This window comes from Schistocerca piceifrons, chromosome 2 (genome assembly GCF_021461385.2).
Source record: "Schistocerca piceifrons isolate TAMUIC-IGC-003096 chromosome 2, iqSchPice1.1, whole genome shotgun sequence".
NCBI lineage: Eukaryota > Metazoa > Arthropoda > Insecta > Orthoptera > Acrididae > Schistocerca > Schistocerca piceifrons.
This window is the reverse complement of record NC_060139.1, coordinates 375,596,995-375,610,243: the sequence shown is the minus strand read 5'-3', so window position 1 is coordinate 375,610,243 and position 13,249 is coordinate 375,596,995. Positions and strand designations below refer to the sequence as shown.

Genomic DNA, 13,249 nt, shown 5'->3' with positions numbered 1-13,249 from the left:
AAAATCCATTTTGAATATTTCAGATAATTATTGACCGAATTTAAAAATTTAAAATTCTGTACTACATTATTCATTAAGAAATATTATTTTGTGTTAAAACTTCAACACAGTAAGACAAGTGTTACAGTCAGAAACAGCGTATATGTCTTGCAGCAGCGAACTAACTGTACCCAAATTACCCATACTATATTCATCCAGTATTTGACAATGAGAGTACTTAGTCGCTTCCAACAAACTTTACATAAAATTCCGAACCTTTCCGAAAGTTTTTCTCGTTGAGTCCCCCTACAAAATGATGAAATTAGTGTGTTATTCGGAATATCCTTTGCAGTCAGTATCCACATACGCCACTGAATGAAACTGCAAAATTACATCATTTTACCACACATAGTTCAGGAAATATGGCGTCATACACAACGAAATGCGTGAAGAAGTAGCTGTTGCATAAAGTGGAGTACAAATTACCCAGGCAATATGCATCCAATATTTCACCATGAGGGAACTTAGTCACTTGCAACAAACTTTAAGCGTAATTTCAAACATTTTGTACACTTTTACTCGGTTTTATACGTCAAATATTTTACACATAAACTCGTCTGCAAAGTAAGCAGTTTTATTCATCGGAGTTCGAACAGACTGCTACGACCAAGACAGTTACAAGTGTCATAAATTAACTATTACTTGACAAGAAGCTCAAAACATGCCTGAAAAAATATGTGTTAACATATTCAGTGGTTAAAAGAGCTACAATTTTTAAAATCGAAGCTGCTGTGTTGCCGTACATTTTTACCTTAGTCGCCATCAAAGTGGAATTGAGGATTTTTAGACATTCGCATCGCCGTTACGTCAGAGGCCAGCACATGCCTTGACGACACGCCGAACTGTTCCAGTCGCCAGGGCGACAGAAGCGCTTTCTCTGCAACTCTCCCATATCCCTAATTCAGTAGCAAGCTAGTGTACTGGATTAAAATCGGAGAGAGCCAATATGACTCCATTTGCTTGTTTATACCATGAATTTAGTCCGATAATTTGTTCTCTTAAGGGGCGTTTTCCTTGTAATCTGTACACATCATAAAAGTCGATGTATGTACCATTCACACCTCTTCCTAAACCACGGATCTATTTCAGCCAAACTTCTAACACATATGACGTACTCTTTGGAGGGAACCACTACCCATCTAAGAGGTGAGAGTGAAAAAGAAGCGTAGCGCACGGCGCGCAAATATCCATATTATATTCATTTAGTATTTGAGAATGAGAGCGCGTAATTACCTGCAACGAACTTTATACACAGTACACCTGTAGGATCCTTTTTCTCGCTGACTACCCTTACAAAGTAATGAGAGGAAAAAAAAAGTATCTCTTAGTAGGCCTACATTTTCGCTGTTCATGCTGTAAGGCTGCAGTATCAGGCATGAGCTTCTAATTTTTTACTTCTTTACTAATAACACTACTCGCAACACAATCTGCAGACAGTATTCAAGCATACCACTGGACGCACCTGCAAATTATATCACTGTACGGCACATAGTTAAAGAGGTATTAGGGCCTACGTCATAAATACGAGCAGCCTGGGAACTAAACTGTAGTGTGAAATTCTCTAGAGATATAACTGAAATATGTGCACAAATAAGATACAGGTGAAATATGTGTACAAGTACGTGTGAAATATTCTAAATTTATGAGACGTGCGTACTCAGGCAAAGCCAGAGGGATAAAGCTCCTCCTAAAACCATGGATCGATTTCAGGTAAACTTGATGGTCATACTATTTATTATCTGGAAACAAATACTGTGTAGGTAAAAACCAACGACCTCCTACTGGGGGTTTGGGTGATAACGTGGAGAGTGCTGGTGGGAGAAGGATATCGACAGGCAGAGAGGGGAAGAAAGAGATGGACAGAGGCAAGCGAGAGAAGGAGATGGACAGAGAGAAAGAGAGGAAGGTGGGAAATGGTCAGAATGAGAAGAGAAGGACAAAGAGAGGGAAGGAGGAGGAGATGGACAAAGATAGGAAAAAGGAGAAGGCAGACAGAGAGAGAGGGTTCAAATGGTTCAAATGGCTCTGAGCATTACGGGACTTAACAACTGTGGTCATCAGTCCACTAGAACTTAGAACTACTTAAACCTAACTAACCTAAGGACATCACACACATCTATGCCCGGGCTGGGTTCGAACGTGCGACCGTAGCGGTCACGCGGTTCCAGACTGAAGCGCCTAGAACCGCACCGTTACACCGGCGAGAGAGAGGGGAGGAGGAAATGGACTAATAGAAGATTGGAATAAATATGTACCTGTGCAACGCAGGATACTCAGCTAATCTTACTATTAAGCGGACGTAACAGTTTGTACTCGTAGTTTTGCTAATGATTTTTCTCAATTGAATTCAGTTATCAAATTTGATGATATTCTTTCTCATCTATCTGACATCGATCTGTTGTAGAATTTTAGAACATGTTTTTTGCTCGCGTATCATGTCATTTCTGGAAACCCAGAATCTACTCTGTAGGAATCAACATGGACTCCGGAAACAGCGATCGTGTGAGACCCAACTCGCTTTATTTGTTCATGAGACCCAGAAAATATTAGATACAGGCTCCCAGGTAGATGCCATTTTCCTTGACTTCCGGAATGTGTTCGATACGGTTCCGCACTATCGCATGATAAACAAAGTAAGAGCCTACGGAATGACCACCTGTGTGGCTGGATTGAAGAGTTTTTAGCAAACAGAGACGTCTACAGAAGTTAAAGTAACCTCTGGTGTGCCACAGGGGAGTGTTATGGGACCATTGCTTTTCACAATATATATAAATGACCAAGTAGATAGTGTCGGAAGTTCCATGTGGCTTTTCGCGGATGATGCTGTAGTATACAGAAAAGTTGCAGCATTAGAAAATTGCAGCGAAATGCAGGAAGATCTGCAGTGGATAGGCATTTGGTCCACTCGTTCGACCTACACTTGAGTATTGCTCATCAGTGTGGGATCCGTTCCAGGTCGGGTTGACAGAGGTGATAGAGAAGATCCAAAGAAGAGCGGCGCGTTTCGTCACAGGGTTATTTGGTAAGCGTGATAGGGTTACAGAGATGTTTAGCAAACTCAAGTGGCAGACTCTGCAAGAGAGGCGCTCTGCATCGCGGTCTAGCTTGCTGTCCAGGTTTCGAGAGGGTGCGTTTCTGGATGAGATATCGAATATATTGCTTCCCCTTACTTATACCTCCCGAGGAGATCACAAATGTAAAATTAGAGAGATTGGAGCGCGCACGGAGGCTTTCCGGCAGTCGTTCTTCCCGCGAACCATACGCGACTGGAGCAGGAAATGGAGGTAATGACAGTGGCACGTAAAGTACCCTCCGCCACACATTATTGGGTGGCTTGCGGAGTATAAATGTAGATGTAGATGTTTAAAATCTACGATTGTACTCTAGGACGTATCACTTGTCACCTTTCCTATCATACGTATGAATTGTAACTTAGTACGTTCACTTTTTAGAAATAGGTTTGTCCTGTTCTCATAACGCTACTTTCCTTAAGTGTTTGTTGTGTTCCTGGAAGTGCAGTACACCTCAACGCCGTTTCGTCAGGAGCATAATAGCCTATAGTTTTCGGTAGTGTAATATCTTCACTAGCTTTCCGTATGACAATAATGTTTGCTTCTTTTCAACTGCTTGAAAAGTGTCATTTTGGAGAAACTGGTAGTAACGACTTACGAATGTTTGTGAGAACTTTTAAATTTTTACGAGATTGTTCTATCGTTTGAGATCAAGCATTTAGCTCTCTTCGGAAACGACATAATAGAAGGGCTTATGAAACTTAGGAAATACGATTTCTTCACCTTACTCATTCGGCATTAACTTTTGATGTCCAACAATTTTGGCTATAATATTCTCAAATAAAGTTCGGGCAACTAATTCATTATGGATAGCAGATCTGAGACAACATAAGTTCAAACTTAAACTGGAACCGTCACATAGAAAATATTATGCAGAAGGCGAAAGAAAGGCTGTATTTTATCGGACGAACACTCAGGAGATGCAACAAATCTACTAAATAGACTGTCTACAATACGATTTTGTGTAATAATTCTGCAGTATTTCTGCGCGATATGGGATCCGTACCACACAGGATTGACAGAGAACATCTGAAAAACTCAAAGAAGGGCAGCTCGCATTATCGCGAAATAGGGGGGAGAATGTCATGTCTATGATACACGAGTTGGGTTGGCAACTATTAAAACAAAAGCGTTTTTCGTTGGGACGAGATCGCTTTACGAAATTTAAATCACCAGTTTTATCCTCCGAGTGTCAAAATATTTTGTTGGTCCCCACCTGCATGAGAAGGAATGACCATCGTAATTCAGTAAGAGAAATCAGAGCTCACAAGGAAAGATTTTAGTGTTCGTTTTTACCACGTGCTATTCGAGAGTGTAAATTGCAAAGTAGTCATATAGATTTAGATGTAGATCGACTTAGTAGTAAATCACCATTCCTCTCGAGAACAGAGCATGTCTACCCAGGCTTCACCTCATCATTCGGCTAATCTTTTACTTAGTTCTCTTGCAAACATGCCATTAAAAACAATCCTATAGTCCACACTGCCAACAGAAAAATATTCTTTCTGGTAGATGGCTAGCTATTCAGTCTTAGATGCCTAACATCTGCCCATGTAGAGGAAGGAATTATGTTTCGGATGTTCATCATTCTAGTGTAATCCATATAGACCACTGATGTCTCATATTATTGTTCAAAGGTTTCATTGAAGTTATCCGCATTTGGGTAGTGACATGAATCATTAGTAACAGGCTTCACCTCATCATTCGGCTAATCTTTTACTTAGTTCTCTTGCAAACATGCCATTAAAAACAATCCTATAGTCTACACTGCCAACAGAAAAATATTCTTTCTGGTAGATGGCTAGCTATTCAGTCTTAGATGCCTAACATCTGCCCATGTAGAGGAAGGAATTATGTTTCGGATGTTCATCATTCTTGTGTAATCCATATAGACCACTGATGTCTCATATTATTGTTCAAAGGTTTCATTGAAGTTATCCGCATTTGGGTAGTGACATGAATCATTAGTAACAGGCTTCACCTCATCATTCGGCTAATCTTTTACTTAGTTCTCTTGCAAACATGCCATTAAAAACAATCCTATAGTCTACACTGCCAACAGAAAAATATTCTTTCTGGTAGATGGCTAGCTATTCAGTCTTAGATGCCTAACATCTGCCCATGTAGAGGAAGGAATTATGTTTCGGATGTTCATCATTCTTGTGTAATCCATATAGACCACTGATGTCTCATATTATTGTTCAAAGGTTTCATTGAAGTTAGCCGCATTTGGGTAGTGACATGAATCATTAGTAACAGGTGAAATTTTTCTGGCGAACCCGGACTCGAACCCGGATTTCCCGCCTTACGCGAGCGGTCGCGTTTATCTCCTCAGTCATCCGAGCACGCTTTCTTTCCGACCCAAATTCGCAGGCTGTTACATACTAACGACACAGTGTCATCTACACATGAACTCCTTACTCGCAGATCCCTGATTCGAGCAAGAGATCGGGCATGGTGTGCATCCACACTGAAAGAATGGTCGTCGTCACCTTCTTTCTTTCGGACATGTCCGAAAGAACAGACATCATATATGTTTATAGTCTCATATATATTCTGGTACTAGTCAAATTCAAGAAACCGACTCCGGCAAGAAAAAGGAATAAAAGTGGAGATAGTGTTAATACTTTCATCCTTCTTTACCTCCTCTGCGTTACTGCAGATGGCTTGTCACTGAGCACATTTGTACTGTGCATGCAGTACACGTGAGGTGCCTAGTTGTTTCCACTGCCCTGTGTGGAATACATAAGTTCTTGTACACTTCACTAACCTGCTGTCTTCATGATGATGATGTCCCCAGCGCAGAAAACAGCACGCAGGTCGTCGATTCTTTTTCTTGAGGCTGAAATTAACTTCGCAAGGAACTGCTGCTACGAATAAACTATAACTCATTTGGGATGCCACTCGCGTTTTTATTGATATAGACACGAGAAACTATTCTTGATTACAGCGTATTGAACATATCTTTCCACAGTCATTATATCTGGCTAAAATAACATGAAATACATCCTGCCACAGACAACATGTCTTTCTACGGGAACGGTCAGAACTGGAGAGCCGGACTGCCCGAGACACTTCGCGCGCCAAGCAAGAAAGGCCTGACCCGAACGCCACCGAAGTGCATCGGCAGTAATATCGTCTGTCTTTTGTTTGAGTAATATTTTGATTTTAATAATTTTGAAACGAACGATTGATAGCTGGCTGTTGAGAGATGTTTATTTAAAAAAATGAAGTAATTTGGATGTCAGATTTAATTAATAATAGCAACTAAAGTTTAACGTTTTGGCGCCCTACCGCCGAACACAGCAGCCAATCACAGAGCAGCAGCATCATGCAGGCGGTCTTTCTCACGGGAATGGTACCGAATCTAACATCTGTCACCGGTACCTCATCCCACATTGCGTCATCTCTATGCTTCTTGCATCTCCACTGCCATGGGGATAGCTTCCTGGAGCCTAATATGATGGCTGAATAAGCCATAAATATTACACGACGCTACGCAAACAGAATCCCATGTCCTGAAACCGTTAATGCTACTTCTGGAGGAAGACAGTTTTAAACTAGTCGACACGTTGGCTGTATGTCCTTGTATACTTATAAAATGAAATCGAATGATTTCTATTCTGAAGAAGCTAATGACTAGAGAGATACTGTACACTAATGACCTTCCATTCTTCGACGATATAAGTTCATAACTGGTTTTTGCAGTTGTCTGTTTCAAATTCCTCTTTCTTGTAACTACTTGAGCCGTCGGAATGATAATAACTAACAAAATGCTGTTATGCGTCTGCCACAAGAAGAGAATAACCTTCAAAGAACCGTCGTGAAATTTTGAAGAAATTTCTTTAACAGTGAATAAGTAAATTAATATTACAAAAGACAGCAAACAACTAAATTTTAATAGATAAACATGATTGTCCCTGGAAATAAAACTATTTTAACGTTTCAGAGATTGTGTGAAATATAGTTGTACTGCGCATAACTCATGAAAATTCTTCGCCGTGAATATTTTAGCACCTGCCCACCGTTTAATTTATTACTGTTCAACATGCCCCTGCCACCTAAAATTGAAGCGTTAACCGTGACATCATAAGGTTTTTTTTGGCACGAAGCCATTAAATATGAAGGGCACGCCTGAATACATTTACATTTTCGTTAATATTCCTGATGGTCTTCAGGGCATTATTCCGCATGAACGACAGGTAAATATTTATTGCTGTCAGTGTAACCAGCTGGGTGTTGTAAACAGCGACACAATTCTCGATGGACATTGCTGCCGCGATATATTACCACGTGTTTCCCTCTGAGTGCATTGCAAGGGTTTTTATTTCAATTCTGTGTGGTTCTCGACACGATAGAATTTACTGTATAAGGCCCTAATACTATAAAGCTGGAAACAAAAATTATCATAGAAAAGTAAAAGACAAACAAAACATTTCGTTCGTCGTATTTCGGCACACACGACGAGAGATTCCCGCGCATCGACACCTGAGCGAAGCCAGGCCTTTGATAGCACCTTCGGAAACATCGTAGATGAAACAGAAAATAATGTCTGTGATAGAGACAAATGTCAATACCGTTGTTGATCCTTGCTAGTGCTTTTTTTGTGGAAACTGCTCGGCTAAACAATAGTGCTGCATTATTACAAAAACTGAAAATCGAGTACTAGCAGAACTAAATGTGTACTTAGAAATATTCAGTAAGTGGCCTATTTAGCATTTATTCACGGCGTAACAATGTGAAATTACAGTATTTTCGTTATTCTTATATCAGTAAACCACATCCAAATGACGCTCAGTGGTAAGGCTGTGCTTTACCGTTCCATCGATTCTGAGGTCATTACTAACAGAGTGGAGAAGTGTGGTATATTTCATCATGTTATTGGACATGGCAATAGACTGAACCTTAGCTTAATTCACTTGATGTAACTGAGTCCAGCGTCGTTGCTACATCCAACTGCAACACGTCGTTCGGTGTCACATTCAGGGCCCTAGGTCTTATCACAGAAAATTTCTATCGTACTCTGCACCCCCCCTTTTCGCTCTCTCTCTCTCTCTCTCTCTCTCTCTCTCTCCCTCTCCCTCTCCCTCTCTCTCTCCCTCTCTCTCTCCCTCTCTCTCTATCACTATCTCTACCCATCTATCTCTAAGTGAATCACTTTCCTAATCTATCAGACTTGGGAAAGCGTTTTCTTCACTACCTGTCAGTTTTAGACGAATTCTTTCCATCTCCCTCTAGATTCCTTGTGTCTACTAGTTAAATTTCTGATGAAAAGTGTTGCCTTTTGCATTCCATAAATACGATGCCTTCGCGGGCATTGTCATTCCATAAATATCGTGCTTAAGTAGGTCGTTATTTTTGAGATGGAATTACAGTTTTTTTGAATGTTACTCCAAACCAGAGACCTCAGTAGTCATTAGACCTCTTGAGAGAGCAGAATGGGACACTCTGCGGAACTCACGGACTTCGAATGTCGTCAGGTGATTGGGTGGCACTTGTGTCATACGTCTGTACGTGAGATTCCTACACTCCTAAACATCCCTATGTCCACTGTTTCCGATGTGATAGTGAAGTGGAAACGTGAAGGGACACGTACAGTACAAGAGCGTACAGGCCGAACTCGTCTGTTGACTGACAGAGACCGCCGACAGTTGAAGAGGGTCGTAATCTGTAATAGGCAGACATCTATCCAGACCATCACACAGGAATTCCAAACTGCATCAGGATCCATTGCAAGTATTATGACAGTTAGGCGGAAGTGAGAAAACTTGGACTTCGTGGTCGAGCAGCTGCTCATAAGCCACACATCACGCCGGTAAATGCCAAACGACAAATGCCAAACGACACCTCACTTGGTGATAGGAGCGTAAACATTGGACGATTGAACAGTGGAAAAACGTTGTGTGGAGTGACCAATCACGGTACACCATGTGGCGATCCAATGGCAGGGTGTGAGTATGGCGAATGCCCGGTGAACATAATCTGCCAGCGTGTGTAGTGCCAACAGTAAAATTCGGAGGCGATGGTGTTATGGTGTGGTCGTGTTTTTCATGGAGGGGGTCTGCACCCCTTGTTGTTTTGAGTCGCACTATCACAGCACAGGCTTACATTGATGTTTTACGTACTTTCTTGTTTCCCACTGTTGAAGAGCAATTCGGGGTTGGCGATTGCATCTTTCAACACGACCTAGCACCTGTTCACGGTACCGCCTGTGGCGGAGTGGTTACACGACAATAACATCCCTGTAATGGACTGGCCTGCACAGAGCCCTGACCTAAAATCCTGTAGAACACCTTTAGGATGTTTTGGAACACCGACTTCGTGCCAGGTCTCACCGAACGAAGTCGATACCTCTCCTCAGTGCAACACTCCTTAAAGAATGGGCTGCAATTCCCCAAGAAACCTTCCAGCACCTGACTGAGCGTGTGCCTGCGAGAGTGGAAGCTGTCAAGGCTAAGGGTGGACCCACACCATACTGAATTCCAGAATTACCGATACAGGGCGCCACGAACTTGTAAGTCATTTTCAGCCAGGTGTCCGGATACTTTTGATCACATAGTGTATATAAGGGTACCAAAGGGAAATACAGTACGTAAAGCGAGATTAAAATCGAATAGTCATGGAAGATTGGAATACTGTTGTAAGGGAGGCAGTAGAATAACCATCATGGGAGAATATGGGCTTGGTGTTAGGAATGAGAGAGAAGAACGACTAATTGAGTTCAGCAGTGAATTTCAACTAGTAATGGCGAATATTCTGTTCTAGAATCACAAGAGGAGGAGGTAAATTAGGAAAAGGCCTGGAGATACTGGAAGATTCCAGTTAGATTACATCACGGTCAGGTTGAGATTCGGAGACCAGATGTTGGTTTGTAAGACATACCCAGCGCAGATGTAGACTCAGATCACAATTTAGTAACGATGAAGAGAAGACTGAAGCTTAAGAGAGGAAGAATCGACGCGGAGAAAAGTGGGGTACGAAGGTACTAAGGAATGGAGAGATACACTTGAATCACTCTGAGTCCATAGAAACTACGGTAGTGAATAGCTCAGTAGGCAGTTCAGTTGGAGGGGAATGGACGTCTCTAAAAAGGGTGATCACAGAAGCTGGAAAGGAAACGGAAGTACAAGCAAAGTAGTTGCGAAGAAACCATGGGTAAGGGAAGAAGTACTTCAATTGATCGATGAAAGAAGGAAGAACAAAAATGTTCAGGAACATACAGGTATACAGAAATACAAATCGCTTAGGAATGAAACAAATACGAAGTGCAGGGAAGCTAAGACGAAATGGCTGCATGAAAAATGTGAAGAAATCGAAAAAGAAACGATTCTCAGGTAGACTGAGTCAGCATACAGGAAAGTCAAAACAACATTTGGTGAAATTAAAGAAAAGCAAGGGCGGTTACAATAAGAGGTGCAATAAGAATTCTACTGAAACTTCCTGGCAGATTAAAACTGTGTGCCGGACCGAGACTCGAACTCGGGACCTTTGCCTTTCGCGGGCAAGTGCTCTACCAACTGAGCTATCCAAGCACGACTCACGCCCCGTTTGGAAGGTAGGAGACGAGGTGCTGGCAGAAGCAAAGCTGTGAGTAGGGGGCGGGAGTCGTGCTTGGGTAGCTCATTGGTAGAGCACTTGCCCGCGAAAGGCAAAGGTCCCGAGCTCGAGTTTCGGTCCGGCACACAGTTTTAATCTGCCAGGAAGTTTCATATCAGCGCACACTCCGCTGCAGAGTGAAAATCTCATTCAAGAATTCTACTGTTAAATACAGAGGAGAGAGCGGATAGGTGGAAAGAGTGCATTGAGGGCTTTTGTCTGGAGGACGACGTGTCTGAAGACGTGATGGCCAAGTTGTGTAACAATATTTGAACATTTGATTTTACATAACATTTTCAAGTAATTTCTTCGTTCGTTCTGTTCGCAACATGCATTGGTCGCTGCCCTTTTGACCTTGGCCAAGCGATGAAGAAAAATAAGTATATTGAAGAGCCAAAGAAACTGGTACACCTGCCTAATATCGTGTAGCTCCCATCGCCCCCCCCCCCCACCCCCGCGAGTACGCAGAAGTGCCGCAACACGATGTGGCAGTGGCTCAACTAATGTCTGAAGTAATCCTGGAGGGAACTGACACCATGAATCCTGCAGGGCTATCCATCGATCCGTAAGAGTGCGGCGGAGTGGAGTTCCCTTCTGAACAAAAGGTTCCAAGGCATCCCAATAATGCAATAAGGCATCAATAATGCAATAATGTACACGTCTGGGAGTTTGGTGGCCAGCGGAAGTTTTAAACTCAGAAGAGTGTTCCTGGAGCCACTCTGTAGCAATTCTGGACGTGTCCGGTGTCGCACTGTCCTGCTGGAACTGCCCAATTCCGTCGGAATGCACAATGGACATGACTGGATGCAGTTGATCAGACAGGATGCTTACGTAAGTGTCACCTGTCAGAGTCGTTTCTAGACGTATCAGGGGTCCCATATCACTTCAACTGCACACGCCCCACACCATACAAACCCTTCACCAACTTGAACTGCCCCTGCTGTCATGCAGGGTCCATGTATTCATGAGGTTGTCTCCATAGCAGTACACGTCCATGCACTCCATACAATTTCAAACGAGACTCGTCCGTCCAGGCAACATGTTTCCAGTCATCAACAGTCCATTGTCGGCGTCAACGGGCCCAAGCGAGGCGTAAAGCTTTGTGTCGTGCAGTCATCAGTGGTATACGAGTGGCCTTCGGCTCCGAAAGCCTAAATCGATGATGTTTCCATGAATGGTTCGCACGATGACACTTGTTGTTGGCCCAGCATTGAAATCTGCATCAATTTGAGGAAGCGTTGCACTTCTGTCACGCTGAACGATTCTCTTGAGTCGTTTTGGCCTCATTTTTGCAGGACCATTTTCCGGCCGCAGTGATATCGGAGATTTGGTTCTTTTACCGGATTCCTGATATTCGAGGCTAACTCGTGAAATTGTCGTACGGGAAAATCTACACTTCATCGCTACCTCGGAGATGCTGTGTCTATAACACCACGTTCAAATTGCCATTGTAGCAGCACTAACCGATGTAACAACTGCGCCGGACACTTGTTGGGTTATATAGGCGTTGCCGACCGCAGCACCGTATTCTGCCTGTTTACATGTCTCTGTATTTGAATATGCGTGCCTATATCAGTTTGTTTGGCGCTTCAGTGTATTTCGCTCACCATTGTATTGTATTGTATTGTATGTTAACCGGGGACCTAGAAACGACGGAGAGGCTCCGTCCCCGCCGCAGCCGCAGTGGTCCACAACCCCAAGACAACTACCGCAGTCTACTTCACCCCTCCGCCGCCCCACACCGAATCCAGGGTTATTGTGCGGTTCGGCCCCCGGTGGACCCGCCAGGGAACGTCTCACACCAGACGAGTGTTACCCCTATGTTTGCGTGGTAGAGTAATGGTGGTGTACGGGTACGTGGAGAACTTGTTTGCTCAGCAATCGCCGACATAGTGTAACTGAAGCGGAATAAGGGTAACCAGCCCGCATTCGCCTAAAAGCCATCCACAGACCGGCCGGTTCACCGGACCTCGACACAAATCCACCGGGCGAATTCGTGCCGGGGACCAGGCGCTCCTTCCTGCCCGGAAAGCCGTGCGTTAGACCGCACGGCCAACCGGGTGGGCTTCGCTCACCATACTAGACATTTCAATAAGTGCTTGATTCCCTACAAAGAGCAGCTCTCGTGTACCACGACTCTTTAGGCTTGACGTTTGCGAAGTGTGAGCTGCTAAATTATCTGGTAACTTTAGTATAATGCAAACACGCAGTTTCGCATTTCATGATTACCATTTCTTGTAGATAATGACAATTTTGTATCTAGCTTTTCCTTACGAACTTCGCACATTCATGATATGTAGACGCTGATGCTGTGGTATCACCCTATGGGCGTCGCAAAGTTGGCAACGGAACTGTTAGTCTCCGCCAGACGCTATAGCAGTCGCGCAGGATCTGGAGGACAGTGGTGCTCACCCGCAAGGCCTCCAGCTGCTCAGGACTACGAGCGACCTCTTCCATCGAAGTATAGAATGGCCAGCGGCAGTCACTCAGCCCAAATGCGCTTTGAGCCCCTTCGCTACGACACCGCCATTCATCTTCCTTTA

General features: G+C 43.4%; 1 non-coding gene across 1 annotated transcript; it reads right to left on the bottom strand.

Annotated features, from left to right (window-relative positions):
- Positions 1-10,568: 10,568 nt before the first annotated feature.
- On the bottom strand, positions 10,569-10,643 carry Trnas-cga. The gene has a single exon. It is a non-coding gene; the product is annotated as a tRNA-Ser (tRNA).
- Positions 10,644-13,249: the final 2,606 nt, after the last annotated feature.